Source organism: Mustelus asterias, chromosome 20 (genome assembly GCF_964213995.1).
Source record: "Mustelus asterias chromosome 20, sMusAst1.hap1.1, whole genome shotgun sequence".
Classification (NCBI taxonomy): domain Eukaryota; kingdom Metazoa; phylum Chordata; class Chondrichthyes; order Carcharhiniformes; family Triakidae; genus Mustelus; species Mustelus asterias.
This window is the reverse complement of record NC_135820.1, coordinates 40,938,579-40,952,078: the sequence shown is the minus strand read 5'-3', so window position 1 is coordinate 40,952,078 and position 13,500 is coordinate 40,938,579. Positions and strand designations below refer to the sequence as shown.

At 38.5% G+C, this 13,500-nt stretch overlaps 1 protein-coding gene across 5 annotated transcripts in view; it reads left to right on the top strand.

Annotated features, from left to right (window-relative positions):
• Positions 1–5,402: 5,402 nt before the first annotated feature.
• The window catches only part of znf217 (zinc finger protein 217), a 59,908-nt gene continuing 51,810 nt past the window's right edge, over positions 5,403–13,500 (top strand). The window contains exon 1 of one of the 5 annotated variants that reach the window (XM_078236422.1): positions 5,403–5,523. The gene's annotated coding sequence lies outside the window, so the exon portion shown is untranslated. Of the gene's footprint in view, positions 5,524–5,592; positions 5,625–6,070; positions 6,361–7,396; positions 7,483–13,500 lie in introns of those variants that run through there. The other 4 variants (XM_078236427.1, XM_078236424.1, XM_078236423.1 and 1 more) reach the window with 4 other exon arrangements.

Sequence of the window (13,500 nt, the reverse complement as noted above, 5' to 3'; positions counted from 1 at the left end):
GGCCCTTTGCCCCATTGTATCCTTGCTGGCTTTTTACAAGCAACTCAGTTATTACCTGTGCTATTCTATGTGATCTGAAATGGAGGGTTGTAATGCCACTTTATTCTCTAACCATTCAAAACACTGTATGTGTGTGTGTATATATATATATATATATCTAATATGTACATTTAATCATGAAAGATTAAATGAAAGTGGACATATAAAAGATTAGGTTCTAATTATACCTGTGTGAATCTGGCCTGGAATGGTAAATGGATGTAGCTTTTTCACCTTAATATAAACTTACTTTTGGAAGTGTTGGCTATACATAAAAAGGAAAATAAAATTGATTAAAGCTCTCTACTGAAATTTCTGACTTTCCTGTACTCAAAGCTCCTCACACCTGTTTAATTTATGTTTTCATTCAGCAAAGATTATTGGATTATTGCAGTTTTAAATATGATCATGACAAGGTGTAATATGGCTTTTATCAGCAAGTAAAACAACATGCTCATAAATGCTTGTTACAAAGGAATTAGTTAGATGTTTTTTATAAAGGTGAAACAAAATACAGATTACAGAAGTGCACTTTGTTGATTGTGTGTGTGAGTGTGCGTGTTTGTGTTCATTTCCATGGTTTTCTGAAAATATATATATTTAAAGAAGAACAAAAATCCCTTTTTACTTCTGTTATTTTCCCTTTGTAATGGAAAATCAATAGCACAACCTCATGTAGTCTGTTGGCATATATGAGATGGATTGTTGGTACTGATCTTCAAAACCAGTTTACAAGGGCCTGCTTTAAGTCACAGTTAAACTGGCTGACAGAAATTGGCCTTGCAAATCCATAAACATACACATGTGTGTACTATAGACACAGCATCTGTAGTGCATCAATGTGTTTACATCTACTACAGATGCTGCAGAAAAAAATAATTTCACACCAACTAGATGCAGTAAAGTCTTGCCAAAAAAAGTCGATGTGGAAGCATTTATGTTTTTCTTAAGTCTATTAAAGGCACATCCCTGACATATAGACAGTATAGTTATAATAGGATATAATTTAGACCAACAGATTCTAAGGACATCAATACAAGCTTCATTCAAATGTTTTGTGCACATCATGATAATTATATTACATTATAAATTGTAACGTTAGTGCAAAGGTTCCCTCTATGTGCTATGTATAGTGCAACCATAAATTCATTTACAAAGAACTTGTTTCAAGTTTACTGCATGAAGTGCAGAGAGGAAATAATATATTCCCAGGGAAAATTCCCTCTCTGCAATTCTTGTCATGTGAGACAGTCACACATTATGATCCTGATGGTCCATAATCTTTCCCCTCCCCCACTTCTTGCTATGTAACCAGCAAAGTGTAAAACAACAGAAGAAGCCATTGAACGAGAAAAGGGCATTTGCCCAATCAGGCAAACTCTTTCTGATCTTGATGCCCTCTCCAACCTACCTAATATTCCAAAGGAAGGGTCTGAGCATTGATTCGAGAAGAGAAACCTCACAAATTTATACCCGTGGCATGAAGAGGATACCAACCCTACTTTATAAGCACAATTTAGTAGATGTGCTCTATATCTCTGACTGGTGGTCATAGTGACAGTGGCTTGCAATGCTAAGGAAGAGTTGGTAGCAACAAAAAAATTTAACTCGGGCAACAAGAAGTGATTGGTCTTATTTTGCAGGAAGCACGCGTCCATAGAGTTATGATGTGGAGTTGCAGGTGTTGGACTGGGGTAGGTATCTAGTCTCACAACACCAGGTTAAAGTCCAACAGGTTTATTTGGTAGCATGAGCTTTTGGAGCGTTGTCCCTTCATCAGTTGAGTGAAGAGTTCGGTTCACAAACAGGGCATATATAGAAACAAACTCAATGACAAGATAATGGTTGGAATGTGAGCCTTAGCAGGTGATCAAGTCTTTACAGATGCAGACAATGTGAGTGGAGAGAGAGTTAAGCACAGGTTAAAGAGGTGTGAATTGTCTCCAGCCAGGACAGTTAGTGAGATTTTGCAAGCCCAGGCAAGTCGTGGGGGTGACAGAAAGTGTGACATGAACCCAAGATCCCGGTTGAGGCCGTCCTCATGTGCGGAACTTGGCTATCAGTTTCTGCTCAGTGATTCTGCGTTGTCGTGTGTCGTGAAGGTTGCCTTGGATATCGCTTACCCGAATTCAGAGGCTGAATGCCCTTGACTGCTGAAGTGTTCCCCGACAGGAAGGGAACACTCCTGCCTGGTGATTGTCAAGCAGTGCCCATTCATCTGTTGTCGTAGCATCTGCATGGTCTCGCCAATGTACCATGCCTCGGGATGTCCTTTCCTGCAGCGTATCAGGTGGACAATGTTGGCTGAGTCACAAGAGTATGTACCGAGTACTTGGTGGATGGTGTTATCACGTGAGATAATGGCATCCGTGTCGATGATCCGGCACGTCTTGCAGAGGTTGCTGTGGCAGGGTTGTGTGGTGTCGTGGTCACTATTCTCCTGAAGGCTGGGTAGTTTGCTGCGTACAATGGTCTGTTTGAGATTGCGCGGTTGTTTGAAGGCAAGTAGTGGAGGTATGGGGATGGCCTTCTTCATCGATGACATGTTGAAGGCTCCGGAGAAGATGTCGTAGCTTCTCCGCTCCATAGAGTTAATCAGCTTTCCAACACATAATTGTCACATTGCTTCAAACTGCTAGGGGCTGCCTTCGATTAGAAAGTGCATTTTACATTATATATGAAAGCGCACCAACACACCCCTTTTCCAAATATCAACTTGAAACTCTTTTTCCCTGGTGCTTCTGAAAATTGGATATTATGCAATGTGTGATTGCAACTCGCAAGAGGAAAAGAAAACTTTATTCCCAATATTGAACACGGTTCATGTTGTATTAAATATGGAATTGTGCATCTTGGCGTTCCAACAGCAACATTCAAATTAGTATACTCATTAGAAAACAGAGTTAAAAGATTATTATGCGTATTAAGATCTGGATGAAAGTGTGACAGATGTAACACACCCTGGGTTTTAGATAATAGTATAACGTACTTCAGTTACACCCATGATACAAACAGACATGCGTATATGATATAACACATCCTCAGGTAATTCATATTCTCTCAATATACAATCATTAGCATTCAGTTTTAAATTAGCAAATGCTGTGGAAGAAAATGTCTAGTAATACAATAGAACCTCTTATAAGGTATCATAAACTGTTAAAGTCCATCTAACATAACACAATTTATTCTATTTTGGACAGATACATGAATAGGAATGATTTAGAGGGATTTGGGCCAAATGCAGGCAAATGGGGTTAGCTTAGATGGGCATTTTGGTCGGCATGGACCAGTTTGGGCTGAAGGGCCTGTCTCCGTGCTGTAGATTTTATGATTCTAACAATAGACTGCCCACAGTCTTAATCTCAAACCGCTTAGTGGCACTTCTTTCGGAAAATAAAACCTATTTTCAAAATTGTCCTTAGAAGTGTATCATCTGTAAAGTAAATAGATGCAAACTAATTCAAGGCTGTTATACAACAAGGTTCTGTTGAAAATTATCCTTAAATATGTCAACCAAGTGAGTGTCATCAGGCAAATCAGCTGCAGGATCAACACAACCAAGTTTAATAACTCACATTCATGCTTCCACGAATTTGTGAGGTTTCTCTTCTCAAGTTGAAATTGGAATTGATGCTTTGAACTCTCATGATTTTTCCTTCCCTAATGCAGGAGCACTGAAACTAATTTTAACACCTCTCCAGATGAAATATTCCAATTCAACATGAACAAAGAAAAAAGCCTGTATCGGTTCAGTTACTCACTAAATTAAACTCGTTGACTTGGAGGGAAGGACAGTTATTTATTATTCTATATACCCGAAGCATTGAATATGTTTTATTTAAAATCACATTAAACAGTTAATACATGCATTCAAAAGGAAGCTAGATAAACACATGCGGGAGAAAGGATTAGAAGGTTAGGTTGACATTAAATCGAAAATGGGAAGAGGCCTGTGTGAAGCATAAATACATACGTGGACCTACTGGGCTGAATGGCCTGTTTTTGAACTGCACATTCTATGTAATTGGGACCAAGGAATCAGCCAGAATAATTGTGTTTGGTCTAACTCGCTGTGTCACTTATTGTAATGTGTCTCATCAATACTATAACCAACAATCTCTGGTGGGATGGCAAACATTTATTTTTATATGTGGCGTGAGCAGTCATTTGCCTCAAGGAGGGAATTATAGAATTCTGTGAAACAATGAAATAGTTGAGTTGAATGGTAGCCCATCACATTTGTGTATAAACAAAATACAAAATAGTCTGATGATGATTTTATCAGTTTGCAGCTTAATCATTTGCATCCATTGTGCATTCATGTGTTGGTAGAATAATGTTCACATTACTCCAAGATTTATTGTAATTATTGTAACGCAAGTGCACGTTGAATACAAGCTAATATGCTGTACACCTTCCACTTGCTTTGGCAATAATTTCCATATATCTGCTGGATATCACCTGTACTGTTATGGTTCATAGGGAGGCTGAGGTAGCTGCACGAGAATCTTTGGAGTAAGCAATCAGGAACAAAAGATATTGCTCACATCCAAAAATGACTGTGGGAAAGAGGCAAATTTTGAAATCAGGGGAAATGGAATAGAAAAATCCCAAATCTGCAGAGAGGAAAGTGAATTCAATTTAAAATAAAACTTTAGTACCTAACACAGGTTTCAAAAGAACACTGGCTTAAAAAATAAAATCGGCGCTAATGCCACTAAATAGCTCAGCAATCCTGCCCTTTGTCCACCTGCTTTGGAGGGGGCAAAGTTCCAAAAAACAAGTCCTGGTGAAGAGAAGTGAAGGGCGGCAGGGTGGCACAGTAGTTAGCACTGCTGCTTCACAGTGCCAGGGACCTGGGTTCAATTCCTGGCTCGGGTCACTGTCTGTGCACTCTGTGCATTCTCCCCGTGTCTGCGTGGGTTTCCTCCAGGTGCTCCAGTTTCCTCCCACAAGTCCGAAAGATGTGCAGGTTTGGCGCATTGCCGTGTTAAAATTCTGCCTCAGTGTGCCCGAACAGGCACCGGCGACTGGGGGATTTTCACAGTAACTTCATTGCGGCGTTAACATAAGACTACTTTGTGAATGCAAACAAAATAACACTAAAAGAAGAAAAAACGAATGAAAATAAAGAAGAGGGATGAAAAGGCAGTGATCTCTCTTTCTTTCTCTCTCTCAAGTTTGACTCCCAACAGGACATTTGTCTTGTGTCATGGGAGAAGTGTGACAACAGAGACAGAGAAAGACAGAGAGGGGAGCTCGCGGGCACGCGCCTATGGATTGTCGGCCGCGCGCCGGGGGGGGGGGACAGACGGGAGCGCGCGCGCGCACCCGTCCCCATCCTTGATGCGCGTGCACGTGCAGCGAGGGGCACGTGATGCCAAATAAAGGAGGAGAGCAGCGCCAGTGCTGGAGCATTATCGGGGAATATAAGCCGGCAAGTAGACGGAAGCTGCACCTATAGAGCACAGGCAGCGCCAGGTAGGAGGGCAGCGCAGCGGAGTCAGTCAATAAGCAGCTAGGGTTAGAAATAGAGGGAGGAGGAGGGTGAGCACTATCATCATCGACACACAGAGGGACAGGTCAGTCACAGGAAAGGGGGGGTCTCTTGTGTGTTTGCACTTTTAACAGAACACATGGATTTATTTTAAAAACTTGGTTTGGGCGTCTATTAAAGTGTGGCTTTTTGTGTGTGTATTTTCTCCCTCTCGTTTTGTCGTGAGGCGCTCTTGTTAGAAAGCTCGTCCTTACTGAATGCAAACAGCATCAATATAACAAGCTCTGAACAGAGCAACAACAACAGCAAAAAGTCAACGGGAGCTTGGGCTCAGATACCAAAAAGAATATGATCTGAGATTATACCCCCCTTCTATATACAATATACATTAAAAAAATATATAAAGAAAACAACTTGAACTTTGGCGAATAGAGAAAATGTAACACTGGATCTGATCCAGCCTGATTTTTTTTGCCCGGGGGGGGGGGGGGGTTGCTAAGTTTTATATCTGGTGGGAGATAATAAAAGAGTGGAGTTTGTGGGAAGGAGAGGAATTGGAGGGTCTGAGGAAGGCTGGCTACTCATTCTGAAAGTTCATTGATCGCTGTCAGTTGCTTTTTGTTTCGTTTGGGTTGCGTTTTGTGTCCCTCAGTGGGCGATGTTTTCTGAGCGATGCAGATTGTGTATGTGGCGATCGATACATCAGCCACTAACGAACAACTTTTAATTATAGATTTCCTCTTTTTTTTATTTTTTTTGAGAGAATTTAGCGGACGTTCCATTTATTAATTGCTTCCATATATCGTATGATGACCATTTCTGTAAGTTATTTCCCCCTTCTTTCTTTGGGGAGGGGTGAGCAATCAAGATGTTTATTGGATGAAATAAATCAGATTAACGTCGAAGTTTATTTTTGAGAAGAATTTCTATTGAGATTGTCGCCCTTAAACACATTCCTTTTTTTTATTCTAATCAGCAACTCCCGGATCACATGGTCTAGGGTTGTGTTGACTGTTGGTCGCCTACTTATCTTGTGAAGATCTCTTTTTTTAAAAGGAACTTTTAAGTGGCTGGTGCTTTTTTTAAAGTATCTGTTGAATAGTACCTAAGAATTCGGTTGAAAATCGAAGGTTATTCAGAGTTTTTATCTGCTTGGAGCAGGCAGTGACTTGCTGACTAATACCATGACGGTATGGTTGGGGGTTGTGTTAGGAGAAAAGGTATCAAGCACAATACATGACAATGGCTTGAATGCCTTCACGCCATGTTTAGACATGTGTGCTGAAAGTCCCTTTTGAACTATACTGTAATTTTTTTTTCAAACTAAGTGACTGAAAACGTATAAGAGGTATTTTATAGTATTTTCCACCAAGGACTAATGAATGTAACTTATTGCCAAACACTTGGGTGTTGCAAAATACTTGTATGTTGCAAAAAAAAAAGCAGTCTCTCCATATTTCTTTTGTTGATGCATTCTTGATTCCTTTTTTTTTGTAAGAATAGAAACTCTTGCTTTGAATCTTAAACTACGGAGAATAACTTTTTCACTTGAGTTTATGTTCAGCTTGTGAAGTGTTTAAATAGAATACCCCTGTTGAATTGCAATTTGTACTTATTTCTATTCAAATAATGAATTAGACAGAAGTGTTAAAATTTTCATAGACATTAATTGAAAAGAAAACACCAAGCACAGTTCTAACAGGTTGTCTCAGAATACCTTTCATGCTAAACCAAGGGACTATATTGTGGATTGGGCTAATAATTAGTTACTAATTGACTGATTGAAACCAGGGCTGCTGGACAAATGTGCACAGGAAAAGAATAAAGTACTCGATCAAGCTTACCTGAATTGAGAGATGAGAGAATTTCCAGAGAAGTTAGTTTTTTTTTTGCCTTCGTCTCTGCAACCTTGATTGGAATTTCTAGTCTTTTTTTAAACAAAGGTCAGTGGCAGCTAGCTGGCTCTCCTTCAGGGACTGAATGTTTTTAAAAATGTCTCAAGGTTGTCTTTTGTGTACTTTTTGAAATTGGCTTATTTGATGTGTTTAATTGAAATGTTTGTTTTAGAAATAGTGGGTCTAGATTTCAATACTGTACTTGATTGACTATACACATGCAGTAGAGATGAAAGACCTATGAAATAGTTCAGAATGGAAGGCCATTCAGTGGTTCTATTATCAAATTTAATGCATTCAACCAATCTGTAGACAAAACTGGAATAAGCTGGTGGAACAGATCGAATTATTTAGTGTCTAAAGTTAGGAAAAATAATACTGATTGCATAGACCAAAAAAAGTTGTTTGGTGCTGTTAAAAGGACCTTTGGCTGCTTAATGCTTACATAAAGTTTTGCAATATATGAACGTCAGTTTCTGATCTGCACCCTTTGTTGCATACCAGTTATTTGGGAGAATCATGTCAATTTAAAATCTCACTGACAAATAATCAAAGGAACTTCAGTAATGAATATTACTAGAAAAGTTATTGGATCTGAGCAGCTGTAAGGATCTTAAATAATCATAATTGTATAGTGAGAAAATATACCAGGAAGTGAAAAACAAGTCTTTATCTTGTGGGTTCAGTCATGTGTAACTAAAAACTGGTAAAACCTTTTGTTCCTAAGATGGTATAGCTTTTCAATTTCCTCCTTTTTAAAAAAATGACAAACATTTCCAAATATCCTCTTTTTGATATGTATGGAGGAAGTTTTGAGGCACTTATTTTCTAATAGCCTAATTTTAAAGAGGGCAACAGGACTTTGAGAGCTAGTGTGTTTACTGAATGGTATCAATACTCGAACCATATTTTAGGGGAAAGAAAGGAACTGTGTCAGTGCATATAAGTCATAATTTCTTGTCCTTCTCATTCCCCCCCCCCCCCACCGCCCCCCCCCCCCCCCCCCCCCCCAAGGCTAATACTAACTAAAGTTATAGACTTTTTTTTTCCCAGTATGATTCATTGATCAAGGAAGTGCTGCATTTGTTTATCATGTTGAAACTGATATCCTCCACAGGCAGAATAATGATCACTGCAGCACTATTGTTGCAGAAGCTCTGTAATAGGTTAACCTGAACCTCATATGTTGGAGGAGTTGGAAGTGTTGGCTGTTTTTGGCAGTTCAGAATAAAATTCAGTTGGCCACTTTTTGTTGTTGTTTTACACTCGTGTTTTGCATTGCTTGAAGCTGTGCATGGTGATAAGTTTTCATTTTTATTTAAATGTAATATAGAGCATCATAGCTATATGTAAGGTGTAAACAAATATATAGTAAATATCCAAGTTTCTAGTTTGTTTTTTTTGATCAGCTTTTAAGTTCAGTGTAAATATAAAATCCTGATTTTCTGCTGAGAAGTAATATTTTACAATCAAAGTCAAGGCTTCAAATGGTCTGAGTCATAAAGCAGGATGCATTTCAGTACGGTAAACAAGTATGCTTTCTGTGGTGTGGTTTTATGCACATTTACTCTGGGCTTTGTTACTGTAGCCCAGTACAGTTGGTTTTTGTGATATCTTGTAGCAAATACTTTGATACAGAAATCAGCTTTTGGTATAGGTGAGACTTGTGAAAGAGTGAGGAATGAATGGAATCAATTTCACTGCCTGTTAAAAGTACAGTCCTTTATTTATATGGGGCAGATGTACTTAAAATATTGTATGCATTCTGGTTGAAAGCTTGGTTTGAAAATGGATTCTTTCTGTCAGACATCTTGCTTTTGCAATCTAAAGTGTGTGTATGTTTTTATATCTTTAAATTTCTGAAATACCCAATTTAGTAGGCTATTATTTAGTGGTTTGCTTTGTACAAGTCAAAGTGGTTACTAGGCTAGTGGCTGTTTCCCACCCTTCCTTTCAGAACTGTTTTTGATATACAGGCAGCCTCCTGTGTTGTGCCGTTAAACTAAAAGCCACATCTGTCCTTCACATTAGGCATGTCAGACTGCCTGTTGGGCTTGTGGATTGTGACCTTGATGGCTTCGTACACTTATTGAAAATTTAGATAAGTCTTTACTGGTAATAGACTGCATTGATGTTTAAATTACACATGCATCTGTGCTGCATAGGGTGGTTTGAGTTTAAACAGTTCCCTAAATTAGAGACATAAGACGGTTGCAGCATTTTAACAGTCCTAGATAATCTTGTTTTGTAGCAATATGTCTCTTTGTAGGAAGTTGGTGGCTGGTTGTGATATGTTATTGCTTTGTGCTAGTTCACCTTGTACTATGTGTTCCAGTCAATCTTTGCTTTAACTATTTTTTAAAAAAAGTGTCCATTTAGTGTTTTAGCTGCCAGCAGATTGAAACAGCAGCTGATAAATGTACAGTGTGCACAATATGTCTGCAGTGTCAAACTCTGAAGGTTTGGTTGATCATGCATTTATGCTGGGTAACTGCTATGCTTTTAGCAAATGTATTTTTGTAAATAACACAATAGGAAATTTATAATCAGACATGAGGCAACCCCACCCACCTATTCTATATTAGTAGAATGACTGTTGTGCAAACTCCATACAGGTTGAACAAGAAAAGAACCCATTAAACTATTTTTATGCATGTTTCTATGTAAACTAGATGAAATAAAAATGCTAATTCTTGCTGTGACATTCTATCTGTCTTCTATTTCCCCCCCCCCCCCCAAAAAAAAACTCTGGGTGGTGGAATCTTCTGGAGGTGAAATGGGAGTGTACCAAAACATTTGCAAGTTACATATAAAGTGCAGATAATTGTTAATTAATGAGTGAGGTTAATTAGTGATTTTAATTCAACTATCATTTTGGTAAGAGGACAGCTGTACATGTTGTCTGGCATTTAAAATGTTAAATAGCAATAGTGGATGCTGCTCTCATTAACTTATTTGGTAAAGCCACTGTATAGATGAGCCACCCTTTGGTAAAGGAAGAGAAAATAACTTCCTAATGCTATCCAATGACCCTTGCTGGAAAGTATGCATTTGTGGATGTTGGGTGAGGAATAGGATTGGATTCAACTGTGATACTTGAACAAGTTGTTCCTGACAGCCATATTCCTGTGTGAACGCACCCCAAGCAGAAGCCAATGCCTTCAGAGGGGAGGGTGTGAATTGTGGGTGTGGGGGGGAAGGAAAAATTGGCAAAAAAATAGGCGAGCTGAAATTTCATTTATGCTTCTCTCTCCTATTCTAAACAATATTCCTAGAAATGTTTGAAATATTTCCAGTAAAACCTATTCAAACTGAAACTTGAAATCTAAAACCTCGATGCTGCAGTTACTTGTAAATGTGGATTTTTTTTGAGTATAGGTAGTGTGTGTCTAAAAATACATAGCAAATGTTGTTCGGTGTTGCTGTATCTTTTTTAGGCACCAATTCATTTTCCTGCCAATTTGAAAGGTATGAGTATCTATGAAATAGTTTTGGTCCATATGCAGTGACTGTTCTATCTCGCCACCTTTCTTACAAATGGTACTCATTTAATGATGCCTATTGAAGGGCAATTTGGGATGGGATGCAAATGTTGGTCTTGCCAGCAACACCCACATCCCATGAATGATTTTTAAAATATTTCTCCTAATTAACACTATTGCATCCTGCTCTGCAATCAGTCTTGGTAATGTTATTAGTAAGCACCAGTACAAGTGAAAACTGATCCCACCCTGAATTCTGCTATGAATACAATGCTATGTTAATGGACAACTGGACTCTTGCAAGTTTATAATGCAATCCTCATGACCACTTCAACAAAAACTAGGCTCAGTGAAGTTTTGAACAAGCCTCCTATGAGCTGGCACTTTGGTGTTTAATAGAATGTTAGTCTGCGGAGTAAATGGTGTTCTGGTAACTCAATAGCTCCAGTGGCTATCTTAAAATGGCATTTATCGTACAATATACAAAAGGAAACCCAGATGGTCTTGGATGCATAATTCTGCATCAAACATTTTCTTTTGTGTATTTTCTGAGTACCATCATTTTTTTTGTATACATATGAGCAGTAAACCTGCAGATGTGACCACAGAGTTGCAGTAAATGTTGTCAGGTGATTTTTCTCAAAACAAATCAGCCGTTAAATGCCACTAAACCAGCAAATGTTATCGTGCTTTGTACCTTTTACACTTGCACCATCTCATCCGTTTGCAGTGGCATTGTAGGTTTAAGTTACTTAAACTTCCCTTGCTGCCTTGATAGCAACTTCCTCTCCTGTTCTTTGATCTTCAATTTCAGATATTGTCAACTATAACATTTTATTTCCTGAAGTGTAGCAGTTTGCTCCCTCAGCCTTCTCTTTGCAGCCTCAGTCATATTCAGGAACAATGTACAGTTGTGATCTTGATGGGGATTGAGCAAAATTATGATAGCTAAAGTAAATCATTTTACCAAGATAAAAGCAGTTTCCTGAAAACTGAAATAAGTAATTGGCATTATAAGTTGACAGTGCTGAAACTATTTTTGACAACTATTTCCCTGAAACATGCTTTTTAAAAAAAAAACATCTGAAGAACAGTCATGCGGACCCACAGATTTGTTTCTCTCCATTGCCACACCTGCTGAGTTTTTTCCAGCATTTCCTGTTTTAATTTTAATTTGGGCAGTCTTCAAACTTGAGTGCTCCTGCTTATTTTTGTAGGTTTGCAATGAATCAAAGTTTCAAGCTTCTATTGTAATATCATGGACTTAGTTGTGAAGACTTGTGTAGACTGTTTGTTTATGGAAGATGTTACAGCCAAACCTGGTTTTATATTCCATTCTCTCCTGATGTGTAGTTCCAGAATGGCTTGCTAGATCATAGCTGAAGTTGTGACCCTGGTTGTATCTTCCTCAGCAGCCCAGGGGCACTATGGCTGATGCAACATTCCTAATACACCAGCTGAGAAACTGTCTAAGATGACAGAGTATTGAATCATCTTCTGAATGACTGAACTAACATAAATATAATCATTCCTTATAAAATTTAGTTAGACTTGTACATAATAGGACAGTATTTCTGAATGGTCTTGAGTAATTCAGACTTTTGAGAGATGAATTTGGCTATCTGTGGACACGTGTTCATGTTTATTTATCTGGTTTCTATGTGGATGTCGCTGACAAGACCAGCATTTGTTGCCTGTCCCTAATATATGCTGAATATATTTATTACACAAATGAATATTAAGCTGCTGTGTTCACTATAGTTAATAGTTAAATACTTAATAAATTCTGAACCAGCACTGATGAAGTGTGTGCATTGTAGGCTCCAAGCTACATATCAGCAGAATCACAAATGTAGTTGGAGATTTGACTCTCATAGTTTAATCAATACTAGCATTTTAAATAGTTATTTAAGCATCTATGTCTACTTTTGGCTATGCCTAAAATTTGCTACAGTTAGATACAGAGGCCAAAAGAATGATGTTGCTTCAAGGTTAAGCTGCAAGCTTGGTGCTTCTTTATAATTGCATTTCTTGTAGAAAATTTTCTCTGGCCTTCCAAAAAGCTGACTGGAAGGATGTACACAAATGAGAGACTTATGGAGGATAGATGACTGGATAATTATTGTCGTAAGGCTGTAATAACTGTGGTGTGAACATTGTCGGAATATGCTGGTACTGGCATGGAAATGCCAACGTTTACTTGTTCATGGGTAACTGACGCTTTGTTGCTTCTGATCAAACTTTCATTCATGTAAAGGACTGCCTTTGTGTTCGGTGTGCTGGTTGTAGTATAACAGCTGGAACTGATGTAATGCAAACAAACCTGCGGTCAAACTACCTGTGGGCAGGAGTGTGATACGTTTTCCCCATGCCCCTGTAGAAACTATTCTGTACTTCTAACACAGGAGGGTCATTTCACAGGCCTGGAGCAAATATAGGTTGAGCTACACTTAGTTGCCCTTGTTAATTAAGTATAATGGAATGTGATCCAGTCGAACCTATTGTGTTCATAAGCTTTTCACTGTTTCATTTAATATCTTGAGCTATCTTGGGCATCCTGCTGCTACTGAGAGTTGGGAGTAAA